Genomic DNA, 14,330 nt, shown 5'->3' with positions numbered 1-14,330 from the left:
TTTGTCTTTTGCTGATTGATTCCATTATTTCACCATAGGATTTTCCAGTTCAAATCTGGAAAGACTTCAGAAGTATTTTCGAAAGGATTAGTGATTTTTCTCAATTCATATAATGAAGTTCTTCTAAGAATGAGTACTTGAAATCACTCATGTTTTTGGTATAAAATGGGATGAAGTGGAATGAAAATGGGTAGCCTTGTGGTCACCCATGTATAAGAAAGAGTAAACAATTTGGACTGCATACTTCCACTGCCTATTTTCATAGTCTAGTCTTTGAAGGGAATGTGTATATAAAGAGAAGAAATAAATGTGATTCTGGATCTCACCAATTTTGAACCAAGTACTTTGATTTACCATTTGGAATGGAGCAAATATATTTTTTAAAGAAAATAACTTTGTTTATTAATGTCACATGTAAAAGTTAAGTTGTTGTTTTCAGAGAAACACCACCCAAAGGGGATTAGCTCAGGCCATCCCTCCCTCAGTCATCTGCTTGCCACCACCCTCCAAATACTATCTCTAAACATTTTGGAGTCAGGACTAGTGGGGAGGCAATTAATTAAAGTCGGAGGGCATGATGACCTCCTCCGGATTGCATTGTGTAGCCACACTCATCTTCTAAGTACCAGGCTGGGAGGGTTGTAACTGGGGAGTTAGGGCTTGAGATGGGTTACAGAGGGAGCTGGTCACCAGGCTATCGCTGAGAGTCCACCCTTGTTGGGGAATCAGCAACTAGCTCCGTGGAAGCCAAGGAAGAAGGTGGGTTGGGCAGGGTACACAATATCTTCTTCCCAGTCTTCCCATGTGCTGCTCTTCGCCCCTTACACATAGTTCAGAAATGGCCTTTTGAGACGAGTCTCACCGTGGATATGAGAAGCTCCCTTGGTTCCAGAGCAAATATTATTTGTGTATTGCTTAAAGAGCAACAACATCATTAAATATCTAAGGAAAATATTAACATTTTAAAGTAATAAAGGACAAAATATCTTAGCTTCCTGGAAAAGAGGTTATTAGTTTTTGTTTGGGGAAAATAACGTGGATGGTCTTGAATGGACTAATCATTAGTTTTGAGCAATCCATCTCAGCCATGATTGAAGCAAAAAACACAGATATGGAGTCTACAGTTTCTTAGAATTGAGTATTTTTACTGAAAGTCTACTCACAATGATTTCAAAACAGTTTTCATACACTAACCACCCTAATAAGCAATTATGTGTGCACACGTAAGCAATTATGTGTGATTCTTGAATCCAGAAAGGTTTCAGGGTAAAATGGCTTTTAAAAGTTCTTCACTTAAAGCTGCCATAAAGCTACTTGGCTGAATGTCTCTTGAGAAAGAGTGTCATTTTGCTGCCTTTGTTCCAATGACAGTTGTTGGTGCCATTGGGCCTCACCATCTGGCCTGTGGCATGATGTTCCCCTCTTGATGAGGTACAAGCTTTGAGTGGAAAGTGGGGAGAGTCCCAAAATCTCCCTCAAAAGTCCAGGCAAGTGAATTGGGGAATATTTTCTTTGGAAATCCCATTTTCCTCACCCACCAAAATTTAGATATTGTTTCTGAATATAATTATTCTTTATTTTTTTTAAAATGTTTTTATTTATTTATTTATTTGCAAGCCCAGACAAACTTGACTAGAAAAGCAACCCGGGCAAGTATTAGGCTGAGCTTATGACGTACCACGCACCCCAACCAATTGAAAGGCCAAGAAAGGGGGAGGGCGGAAGTGACGAGCAGTATCCCTCCGCGGAGGGAGAGGGTCGGTGGGGGGAGTCGGTGCCTCTCTCCCCCGCGCCAGCTCCCGTACACGGAGCCGCATTCCTTGGCCCTCCCACCCCCCCTCCCTCGGGGCCCCCCCGCCCCCCTCGAGAAAAAAAAAATCCATCCCAAATCACTCGAACCCGAGGGAGGTTTCCTTGCACCCTCAGGGAGACGAGCTTTCAACAGTTCCCTTTTCTCCGTCTCCCCCCAGCCCCCGTCCCCTCCCCTGCTCCCACCCCCTACTCCCAGCGCCGAGTGCAGGTCCCTTTAAGGCGACGGCGCCTTCCTCGGGTCAGACTAACGGCGGCGACGACCACGGGAGGTGAGTGAGCGAGCGAACCTTCTCTCTCCCCACCCCCTTCTCCCGGGGGTTCCGTTATGTTTTTGCTCCGCGAGGCGTTCGGAGGCTAGACAATGAGAGGGGGATGGGGCGGGTACCCGAGGGGTGGGGGCAGGGGCCCGGTGGAAGCGCGCGCCCCCGCCCCCCGCGAGTGGCGGCGCGGCCCGCGGCGGCGGCTGGCGTGGGGTGCGGTGCGCGAGCGCGCATGTGAGTGCGTGCGAGCCGCGGGAGTTGCGCGGCGGGCCGGGCCGGGCCGGGCCGGGAGGCCCCTGCCTACCCGCCTGCTGGCGCCCCCGCCCCCCGGCAGCAGCCGCTGCGCGCGCGCGCACTCGCGCCCTACGGACCCGCACACACCCGACGGCCACACGCACGCCCGGCGCCAGGCGTCTCGGAGGAGTGGGCGGGTGCAGGCGCGGGCGGTGGCCCACTGGGGAAGGGGCGGGGGCGCGGGCGGCTGCTAGACGGTGGGGTGGGGCGGGGCGGGAGGGGCGGGCGAAGGGGCCATGCTGCGCTGGGAGGTGGACTGGAGGAGCGGCGGGGTGACGTCCCACTGGGTGGGGGGAGTCCTCGGCCCTCCTGTCTTCCCTCACCTCATGGAAAGAGTGGGGCACTCGTATTTGAGCGCGAGGAGGAAAATGAGTGATAGCTTAGCCTCTCCCCTGTGTTATGTAATTCTCACTTGGTGCAACAGTACATCCCAAGTCTTAGTGCTCTGCATTTAGTTTATCAAGTCTCCTCCTTTAGCCCTAAATTTTCTTTGGGTTGGCGCTGTGATTTATAAAATGGGATGAAGCCAAAAATCTTTATTTTCTGGTGATTATATCCCGCCGCGGTGGTTGCCATGTTTATCCCAGGGACTATTTTTTTCTGTCTTACTACTTACTCTGAAAAGAAGTGATGTTGATCCACCTGCTTTCCCTCCTTCCTGCGAGTTGTCCTGATTTCCTACTCCCTTTAGATACAGGATTCCCTCATACTGTTAATAATGTTGAACGTTTCTCTGCTCACTAGTTCTGGATATTTTTGGATCAAAAAATAAAGTTGAGCCGTGGCTGGGTAGCTCAGATGATTAGAGCATCATGCCAATAGCTCCCTGGTTAGGGCACATTTAAGAAACAACCAATGGCCCTGGCTGGTGTGGCTCTGGAATGAGTGGGAACCTGGGAACCGAAGGATGGCCAGTTCAATTTCCAGTCAGGCAGGGCACATGCCTGGGTTGTAGGCCAGGTCCCTAGTAGGGGCTGTGGTGTTTTTCCCCCTCTTTCTCCTCTTTCCATCTCTCTAAAAATAAGTAAGTAAAAAATTTTAAAAAATAATCAGCGAATGCATAAATAAGTTGAATAACAAATTGATTATTTATCTCAAAAGTAAAATTCTTTAACATTTTAAGAATGGTGGAGTTGAACCTTGAAAATCATTGAGCTCAATCTCATTTTTGAGTTGGAAATTGAGGTACAGTTGTACTATCTCAGAAAAGCCTCTGCACTCTTATTTAGACGCTTCCCACCACAGCTCAAGCCCCACATAGGCTATTTTGGAGATATGTCTCAAACTAACAATGAGAAAGGAAGGAGCAAGGAATGGCTGCTTCCTTGGTAAAGAACATTGAATTTGAGACCCCCATTACTCTTGGAACTGGGGGTTGGACTCTAAAGTCAAGCCACTTAGCACAATCGTGTTTAACTTTGGAGTGCATAAAAAGTACCTTGGAGGTTGCTGAAAGTGCACTTGGGCGGGGGGTTGGGGGGCTCATCCCTAAGTCTGTTGGGTGGAATGGCAAGGGAGGTGTCATTTCTACATTTTTAACCTGCTGTCCTTTAGTTGAGACTGATTGAGGTAACTACCACATTGACAATTACTGATTGTAGCATGAAGGTGCTCAATATAGAATCTTAAACAGTATTAAAATTGAAACCTAATGTCCTTGGTTGTCTGCTCCTTTCCTATGTAGGTGGTATATCCCAAACTAAATGAACTAACAAATGACTCTTGAGAAGAACAGGGTATTGTTAGTGTTTCCACCCCCCACCTTGAACCAGTGGTATAATCTAGGGAAGTAGATCTCAAAGTGTGACCCACTGACACCTGGGGATCTCCTCAGACAGTTGAGGAGAGCCAGGAAGTTATAATTGTTTCCAGAATGACACTAAGATGCTATTTATCTTCTCCACTGACGTTTGTACTCATGCTCCAAAAGCAAGGAGGGGTAGAACTACTGGTAGTGTCTTAGCACAAAGCAAAAGCAAAGATACTGTGTGAAACTCTACTTACTTGAGGATGTCCTTGATGAAGCAGAAAATGATTACTTTTATTAAATCTCAAATCTTGACTACATGTCTTTTTAATTTTTAAGTATCTATGACCAAATGAGAAGTGTTATAAAGCACCCTTATGATTGCTGTCGTAATGAAAAGTACTTGTGAGATTGAGTTGTGGAATAGCATTGTTTGTTTCATGAAACAGCATTTTACTTGAAAGAATGATGGACAGACTACAGTTTTTTACACTTAAGTGTTTGGTGGGTATTTCCCTGACTGAAGTGAGCTTGTCACTTCCAGGAAAATACGACAGTATCTGTTACCAATGATAAGAAACTGCGAATGAAATTAGAATTGTTAAAAAGTTGACATCTTAGCTGTGACTTTTCTAGTATTTAAAAGACTTTTTTTATATCAGTGTTAATGACTAATTTTTTAATATTGTATAAAGAACTGTATCAGTGTTTGGAAGATGGGCATAAGTAAGTATGTGTGTATTTTCCAAATGACCAATGCATGATGTTTCAAAATCACCATGGGTAAAAATTCTCTCAAAATGCAAGATATACCACTGGATTATAATATAGCCAAATACAGTAAGTTCGCTAATTGGATTTCAGATTCCTTGATACAATTATCCTTTAAGAAACTACCATTTTTGAGTTTTAGTATTGTACAGTATACACAACTATCTGTAAAGGTTCTTGGAATATTTCTTTTTCCTACCAACTTTGTGAGGCCACATCTTCATTATATATTTAACCAAAACAACATATAGCAGCAGACTGAATGGAGAAGCAGATATGAGAATCTATCTGCTTTCTATTAAACTAGATATAAAAGGTTTGCAAAAATGCTAAACAGTGTTACTCTCCTCACCATTTTGGGAAAAAATAATAATTTTAGTAGAAAACATTATGTTAACATATAATGGTTTCTTTTTTAAATGCATTGACAGGTTTTTAATTTTTTGTTTAATTTCTGATATGGTAAATATCAAAAGATACGATCCACATTAATAAGAACTCTTTAGGGTTCTCGATAATTTGAAGAGTATAATTCCCCAAAATATGAGAATCACTGTCTGTCCTGTGCTTCTGCTCCTGAGATCATCCAAATCTGCCTCTATTTAGGAATATCTGGAGATACTACAAATGTTAGTTGCAGTTAATAATAGAAGAGGCAGTGACTTGGGGAAGAATTCTAGAGCCAACCTTGGTTTGAATCCCAGTTGGGATATTTACTAACTGTAACTTTGGGCAAGTTACTTAATCTCTCTGAACCTCCGTTTTGACCTCATCTGTAAAATGTAGTACTTAGGACAAAAAATTGGGAAAATTCATTGAAATAATGAATGCAAAGTGCATAATAATGCCTGGGTCTATCACAATAAAGTAAAATATATTTCCAGATAATGTTTGAGCCTTTTTCCTTCATGTATGTTGTTTTGTTGAAGGTGGAGATCTCTGATTTAAACTACAAACCTTAGAGCTGGTTGGTGCCTTTGTAATATTAATATGGTAAAACTTTGATAGATTCTTTGGCATTCTGGTTTGTGATATTATGCCATAGCCACAAAAACATTTTCATATGTAACTGTGGGGAGGAGAAGAGAAGGAAAATACAGACTAACATATTGCTAGTATTTAGCAGAGTTAAATGCAGCCGAGGGAGTAGAAATGGAATTTAGACCACATACAACTGTCAATGAAGAATTTAAATTATGGGAGAGTGACTCCTGATGAATATTAAACCCTTCATTTATTTATTTATTTATTTTAAGCCCCTTAAAAATAGGGAACTCATTTACTTACTTTAGTTGTTTTAGTAAATAGCACATAACTAATACTTGGGTGCTGCTTGATAGAAAATTTGTTGCCACAAAACTGGAAAGCATTTTGTGTTTGAAAATATTGGACAGATTATTAAGACTGTTTAAGAACTCATTGTGGATACTATAACATCCTGTGAAGGACAATATCGGGTAGACAACAGATTGTATAAATAATGCTTGTTACAGGTTTAACAATAATTTGTTTTATACCCATATTAAGGATTTAACCCTATAGGTTTTCTAGAATTAATTCTTTTTGAAGCGAAAAATTGAAGTAACGTGAAAACAAATGCCAATTGTTTTGAGCATTATTGTTTATTTCTCACTGCAAGAGAGGAATATATTTTTTTTAAAGATTTTTATTTATTTCTTTTTAGACAGAGGGGAAATGAGGGAGAAAGAGGAGGAGGGAAACATCAATGTGTGGTTGCCTCTCACATGCCCCCAACTGGGGGACCCGGCTTGCAGCCCAGGCATGTGCCCTGACTGGGAATTGAACCAGCTACCCTTTGGTTCTCAGGCCCGCACTCAGTCCACTGAGCTACACCAGCCAGGGTGACAGGTATTCTTACAATTTTTTAAAAAAGATTTTAGTCCTGGCTGGTGTGGCTCGATGGACTGAGTGCGGGCCTGTGAACCAAAGGATCCCCGGGCCATTTCCCAGTCAGGGCACATATCTGAGTTGCAGGCCAGGTCCCCAGTAGGGGGTACGTGAGAAGCAACCACACATGGATGTTTCTCTCCCTCTCTTTCTCCCTTCCTTCCCCCCTCTCTAAAAATAAATAAAATCCTTTAAAAAAAGATCAAGAAAAAAGATATTATTTATTTTTTAGAGAGAGGAGAAGGGAGGGAGAGAGGCAGAGAAACATTGATCAGTTGCCTCTTGCATGCCCCTAATAGGAGACCTGGCCTGCAACCCAGGCATGTTCCCCGACCAAGAGTCAAACTGACTACCTTTTGGTTTGTGGGACATTGCCCAATCCACTGAGCTACAGTAATGTGGGCAAAATTTTTGTCTTTAAAATATTTTCCCGGTCTTCCAGAAAAGATGGCAGCATAAGTAAACACAGCTCACCTCCTCACACAACCATATCAAAATTACAACTATATTATATAACAGCCATCACTCAAAGCAAGTTGAATGGAAGTCTGACAACTATGGAATTAAAGAAACCACATCCATTCAGACTGATAGGAGGGGCAGAGACTTGGAAAGGGCTGGTACCACATCCACGTGTAGTGGATAAAAACTTGGGAGGGATTTCTTGGGAGTGAGGAGCCTCAGCCCCAGATCAGGCCCATCAACCCAGGGTTCAAGTGCCAGGAAGATATGTCCCCATAACTTCTGGCTGTAAAAACCAGCAGGGACTGAGTTGGTGGAAGAAACTGTTGTAGTTCCGCTTAAAGAACTCACACACAGACTTACTCAGACTTACTCCCTCTATATTCCAGCACCAGGGTAGCAGCTTGAAATGCAACAGTGGCATATAGGAGGAACCTTGATGGATCCCCTGAGACACTATCCCACCCAATTTCTGGGCCCACCCAAGCTGTTAACATGAATGACTGGTCTTGGCTCATGCTTCACAACTTTTTTTTTTTTAAATATATTTTATTGATTATGCTATTACAGTTGTCCCGTTTCTCCCTTCACTCCCCTCCACCCTGTACACCCTCTCCCACCCACATCCCCCCCTTTAGTCATATCCATGTGTCATACTTATAAGTTCTTTAGCTTGTACATTTCTCATACTATTCTTACCCTCCCCCATCTATTTTCAACCTACAATCTATGCTACTTATTCTCTGTACCTTTTCCCTCTCCTCCTTCCACTCCCCTGTTGCTAACCCTCCATGTGATCTCCCTTTCTGTGGTTCTGTTCCTGTTCTAGTTGTTTGTTTAGTTTCTTTTGGTTTTGCTCTAGGTGTGGTTGTTAATAATTGTCAGTTTGCTGTCACTTTACTAAACATGTTTTTTTTTTATCTTCTTTTCTCAGATAAGTCCCTTTAACATTTCATAAAATAAGGGCTTGGTGATGATGAACTCCTTTAACTTGATCTTATCTTGAGAAGTACTTTGTCTGCCCTTCCATTCTAAATGAAAGCTTTGCTGGATAGAGTAATCTGGGATATAGGTCCTTGTCTTTCATGACTTGGAATAATACTTTCCAGTCCCTTCTTGCCTGTAAGGTCTCTTGAGAAATCAGCTGACAGTCTGATGGGAACTTTTTTGTAGGTTACTGTCCTCTTATCCCTTGCTGCTTCTAGGATTCTCTACTTCATTTTTACCTTGGCTAATGTAATTATGATGTGCCTTGGTGTGTTTCTTCTTGGGTCCAACTTCTTTGGGACTTTCTAAGCTTCCTGGATTTCTTGGAAGTCTATTTCCTTTACCAGAATGGGGAAGTTCTCCTTTATTATTTGTTTAAATTCATGTTCAATCTGTTGCTTTTCCTCTTGCCCTTCTGGTACCCCAATAATTCGGATGTTGGAACGTTTAAAGATGTCCTGGAGGTTCCTAAGCTTCTCCTCATTTTTTTGAATTCTTATTTCTCCATTCTTTCCTGTTTGGTGGGTTTTTTCTTCCTTCTGGTCCACTCTATTGTTTTGAGTCCCAGTTTCCTCCCCATCACTATTGGTTCTCTATGCATTTTCCTTCATCTCTTTTATAGTAACCTGCATTTTTTTCATCTAATTTGCGCCCAAAATCTACCAATTCTGTGAGTTTCCTGATCACCAGTGTTTTGAACTGTGCATCTGATAGATTGGCTCTCTCTCGGTCGCTTGATCTGTTCTTCTGTTTGAGACATGTCTCTCTCTGTCTCTCTCTCTCTTTTTTTTTTTTTTTGGTCTAGTCGCTCCTGTTACGGTGGGGGGCGGAGCCTTAGGTGTTCACCAGGGCTGGGCACCCCAGTTGCTAGATTGTGACGTTGTATGTGGGGGCAGGGGTGGGAGGGAACAACGGCGGTAGTTCTGTTCTCCGTGGGACCTCAGTCCCTTCTCTGGGATCCTGGGTTGCGCGCCCTGCCCTGCTCCACAATCGCCGCTTCACTGGGTCCGCCAGCTGCCGCTTGTGTACTCAGGGTCCACTCGATCCGCTGCGATCTTGTACACGTCCCGGATGGCTTACGTGCTCCCGGTTGCCTTACACGCCCAACTCTCCCTGTTCTCCACGAGCCTCGACCCGCACCCGGCTGCTCCTCTTCGCCCCTCCTACCGGTCTGGATGAATGGGTCTACTTCAACTTCTTGGCTGTCCTACTTCCATTCAGATAAATTCTCTGTCAGTTCTGGGTGTTATTCTGCCTCTAAATTGTTGTTGTTCTAATCTTGGTTGTGTGTGAAGGTATGGTGTGTCCACCTATGCCTCCATCTTGGCCAGATCTTCACAACTTTCTAAATCTTCTCAAACAAGCAGTACCCAGCATCAGTGAGACTGCAGCCCCGTGTCTCTAGCCAGGTGGCCCCAGTCCTGACAGTAGTGGCAGTCAGCCTAGATTCACAGCATGGCTTTGCCTGGGAATCTCCAAGCCCAGCATAAGTAACAGCCATTTTAGATTGCTTTATTGCCCAGGCAGGGTGGCCCTGTGAACAGTAACTATGAACAGTAAAATAGCAATAAATACATGTCTGTCAACAGTTGAATCTAAAAAACAAACTAAGCAAACAAGAAGAACAGAGGTAGCCCTGGCTGGTATAGCTCAGTGGATTGAGCACCTGTGAACCAAAGGGTTGTGGGTTGGATTTCCAGTTAGGACACATGCCTGGGTTGCAGACCAGGTCTCTAGTAGGGGGCACTCGAGAGGCAACCACACATTGATGTTCCTCTCTCTCTCCTTGCTCCTCTCTAGTGTGTGTGTGTGTGTGTGTGTGTGTGTGTGTGTGTATTTGTATTTATATTTATATGGATATGTATATATTTTTAAAGAAGAAGAACAGAGACAGAATCCTGATATGGAGAGTGTTTTGATGGTTGCCAAATGGAAAGGGCATGTGGGGGAATGGATGAAGAGGTGAGGGGATTAAGAAGTACAAATAGGTAGTTACAGAAGAGCCATGGGCATGTAAAGTACAGTATAGGGAATAGAGTAGCCAAAGAACTGCTACATATGACCCATGAACAATGGTGTATGGATTACCTCAAGGAGTGGGGGTGCTGGGTGGAGTGGGGCTAAGAGGGAAAAATTGGAACAACTGTAATAGCATAATCAATAAAATGTAGTGAAATTTGTTTTTCTATTCCAAATGTCATTTTTTAATTGATTTATGAGCTGGAACGTACTAGCAGTAAATTGAAAGTGTTAAATTCTGAAGTTTTTATTCCTGGAATTGACTTTATAGTTATGAAAGAACTGGGCATTTAAAGGAATTCAAAAATTCAAGAGCTAAGTCTGTCTGGGGAGCTTTGGTAGAAAACAGATGTTTTCCTGATATTATTTGATATGAAGATAGGTAAACATTTGCTGCCCATTCATACCTCAACAGTGGACTGCCTGGTGTATCTGTAGGATTCTTTTTGCCACTTTTAAGTAACAGATTGTTTATAAAGAGGCTCTTTGTATCTTGCCTTTTTCAAAAATAGGCTTTTACTGGTTAGCTGATTATATAGGACTTGAGTATAAAATAGACTATCATATGCCAGCCTTTACGATATAATCTACTCCTACCTGGAAAGGTACATACCTAGTACACCCATATTATGGATGGGAAGGTTAATGACAAATACTTAAGAGGCTGTGGGAATTGCTAATAGTTCTGTGTGAGGTGCAGTGTTGAGTAAAGCCTACTGAGTGCACAAAAATAATGTTACTAGTATAATTATTGCTATAAAGTACAAAAATTGTATAGGTTACTGGTTATCAAGATGTTGAATGATGGATTGAATTAATGGAAGATGGCAATATTCATCTCATTTTACAGCACCTCTAACCTCCACTTAGATTAGTTTCTTTTTTCTAATTATTGTGCTACATCTTAAGAAATATGTATTTACAAACAATATGAAAATTGCTCCTAGAACTAAGAACAAGTGAACAGAAAATTCAACCAACAAGGCTACCAGTTTGATTAAGTAGCAAAAAAAAATAATAATAATAGAATATTATAGTATAAAATACCAACCAAAATATGGGTAAGTAATCTTTACCCAAGCTTTTCCCCCCTCAATTTCAGAGGTACAGTTAACATATAAAATATTAAGATATTTGAAATATACATCATGGTGATTTTGTATATGTATACATTGTGAAAAGTTTTCCCCCATCTAGTTAATTAACATATCCATCACCTTACATATTTATCTTTGTGTGTATGTGAACATTTAAATTCTCCCTTAGCAAATTTCAGTTATATAATAGTGTTATCAACTATAGTCACCTTGTTACACATGAGATTCATAGACCTTTTTCATCTGATCCCTCAGCTTTTTATTAATAAAATTTCATGCATGTAAAAAAGGTGAGAAAACACTACCAGGAGTACCTACACCACCTAGATAGCAGTTTTTAATATGTTGGCATATTTGATGTCTATAAGAAAATGCCACACCCTGGCTGGTGTGGCTCAGTGGATTGAGCACTGGACTACAAAGTAAAGGGTTGCTGGTTCAATTCCCAGTCAAAGCACATGCCTGTGTTGTGGGCCATGTTCCACATGGGGGCATGTGAGAGGCAACCACATATTGATGTTTCTCTCCCTCTCTTTCTCCCTGTCCCTCTCTCTAAAAATAAATGAATGATATCTTTAAAAAAAAGAAAAAGAAAATGCCAAAATGTCTGTATATTTGCTGAACCAGTTGAAAGTCACAGTCATAACACTTCAACTAAATATTTCATGCATTTGCTAAGAATAAATACATTCTGCTACATAATTCTAATATCATTACTTTTCTAAGAAAAGTAATTTGCACATATCATCTAGCACCTACAGCATGCATACCTTGGAGATATTGCATGTGGGTTTGGTTCCAGCCTATCATAATAAAGTGAGTCATATGAGATTTTTGGTTTTCTAGTGCGTATAAATGTTGGGAACTGCCCTGCCTGGTATCAGAAGCTGTAACCCTCTCCAAGGCTAAGGCTGAGGGAACAACCTTGGACCTGTAAGCCAGCAAGGAAACAAAAGCTTATCTCCCTGGCAGGAGTGCCGCTTCTGTTCCTTTTACTTCACCCTGCCTGGCTCCCAATGCTTGGTCAGTTAGCCAATGATAGGTAAGATTCCCCAAGGGGGAAACGACTTAAGACAGGCACGATCACGTGGGAGGCCCCCAAGGAAGGACTTTGGGGGCTACAGCAAAAGGGGGTGATGGACCCTCGCCCCTTGTCTTTGACATAGCCTGAGTCTTCATTGTCTGTGAGAAAATCTCCTAATCTCTTGGTTGCCTTACTTCCCTTGCTCCACCTATGCTTGAAACAATGACAGAGGGTGGTGCAGCCCTGTGCTGGGAAGGGTGGGTTCCCCAGGCGATCAGGCCTAAGAAAGAATATGTAAAATCCTGTGAAACCTGCTTTGTTTAGAATGCTCTCAATTAAATGATAAGGGTCCAAGGAAGAAGTAAGTTTGTTCCTTGAAGTTTTTTACAGCTCTTTAGCTATCTGACCCTGATTCAAAATAGGCCCTCAGTGTTCCTTGTGATTTGATCCTTACTTCCTGGCACTAAGTAATGAGCTTTACCTGAATTCCTGTGTAAACAACCCAGTAAAAGCCATTGAGGAAAAGGCTCTTGGTCCTTCTCCTGTGAGAGATCAGCCGCCTTTCCTCCCCAAGCAGATGTCTTGGTAGACTTATTCTCATCCGTGGCAGATGGGGTCCTCTGTGGGCGGAGCCTCCTCCCCCCCACATATAAAAGTTTATGCTATACTGCAGCCTGTTATAAAGTGTACAATAGCATTAAGCCTAAAAATACGTGTACCTTAATTAAAAATACTTATTGCACTTCTGGCCAAGATGGAGGTGAAGGTAGACACACTGTGCCTCCTTGCACAACCAAAAGAAGGACAACAACAAATTTAAAACCAAAAATCAACCACAACTGACAGAAAATTGAACTGTGTGGAAGTCTGACAACCAAGAAGTTGAAGAAGAAGTATTCATCCAAATTGATAGGAGGGACAGAGACAGGCATCCAGGTGGAGAGAACTCGGGGCAGGGCAGTGGCTGGAGGACCAGATGAGGAGGTGGCTTGCAGGCTGCACTTTTGTGTGCAGATAAACCTGGAGGAACAACTGGGGCGTGAGATAGAATGCACAACCCAGGGTTCCAGTGCAGGGAAATGAAGCCTCAGGGCCTCTGACTGAAAAAACTTGAGGGTTGGGGTGGCTGGAGAAACTCCCAGCCTCACAGGCAAGTTTGTTGGAGAGATCCCAGGGTCCTAGAATGTATACAAACCCACCCACCCGGGAATCAGCAGCAGAAGGGCCCAATTTGCTTGTGGGTGGCGGAGGAAGTGACTGGGAACTGGCAGAGAGTGGAGCAAATGGCATTGTTCCCTCCAGGACCCCTCCCACACACATAGCATCACAAGGCAGCAACGTGGGTTGCCCTGCCCTGGTGAACACCTAAGTCTCCGCCCCTTACTACCTAACAGATGCACGGAGATGAAGAAAAAAAAAATGGTCCAGATGAAAAAATAGATCAAATCTCTAGAAAAAATACAACTAAGCAATGAAGAGATAGCCAGCCCATCAGATGAACAGTTCAAAACATTGGTTATCAGGATGCTCCAGGAACTCACTGGATACTTCAACAGCATAAAAAAGACCCTGGCAACAATGATGGTTGCATCATGTGAAATAAAGAAAAATCTATAGGGAACCAATAGAGACGGAAAGGAAACCAGGACTGAAATCAGTGGTTTGGAGCAGAAGGAAGAAAGGAACATTCAACCAGAACAGAATGAAAAAACAAGAATTCAAAAAAATGAGGAGAGGCTTAGGAACCTCCAGGACATCTTTAAACATTCCAACATCCAAATCATAGGGGTGCCAGAAGGAGAAGAGGAAGACCAAGAAATTGAAAACTTACTTAGAACAAATAATGCAGGAGAACTTCCCCAATTTGGCAAAGGAAATAGACTTCCAGGAAGTCCAGGAAGCTCAGAGAGTCCCAAAGAAGTTGGATCCAAGGAGGAGCACACTAAGGC

The 14,330-nt window shown here is 42.7% G+C and overlaps 1 protein-coding gene across 7 annotated transcripts in view; it reads left to right on the top strand.

Annotated features, from left to right (window-relative positions):
* Positions 1-1,979: 1,979 nt before the first annotated feature.
* The window catches only part of POGZ (pogo transposable element derived with ZNF domain), a 49,439-nt gene continuing 37,088 nt past the window's right edge, over positions 1,980-14,330 (top strand). For 6 of the 7 annotated variants that reach the window (XM_045816807.1, XM_045816805.1, XM_045816804.1 and 3 more), the window contains exon 1: positions 1,980-2,081. The gene's annotated coding sequence lies outside the window, so the exon portion shown is untranslated. Of the gene's footprint in view, positions 2,082-2,294; positions 2,307-14,330 lie in introns of those variants that run through there. The other variant, XM_045816802.1, reaches the window with a different exon arrangement.

The sequence above is a fragment of the Phyllostomus hastatus genome, unplaced genomic scaffold (genome assembly GCF_019186645.2).
Source record: "Phyllostomus hastatus isolate PE091 unplaced genomic scaffold, TTU_PhHast_1.1 phas_scaffold_216, whole genome shotgun sequence".
Taxonomy (NCBI): domain Eukaryota; kingdom Metazoa; phylum Chordata; class Mammalia; order Chiroptera; family Phyllostomidae; genus Phyllostomus; species Phyllostomus hastatus.
Note: the sequence above shows the minus strand (reverse complement) of the source record. Positions and strands in the feature narration are given on the sequence as shown.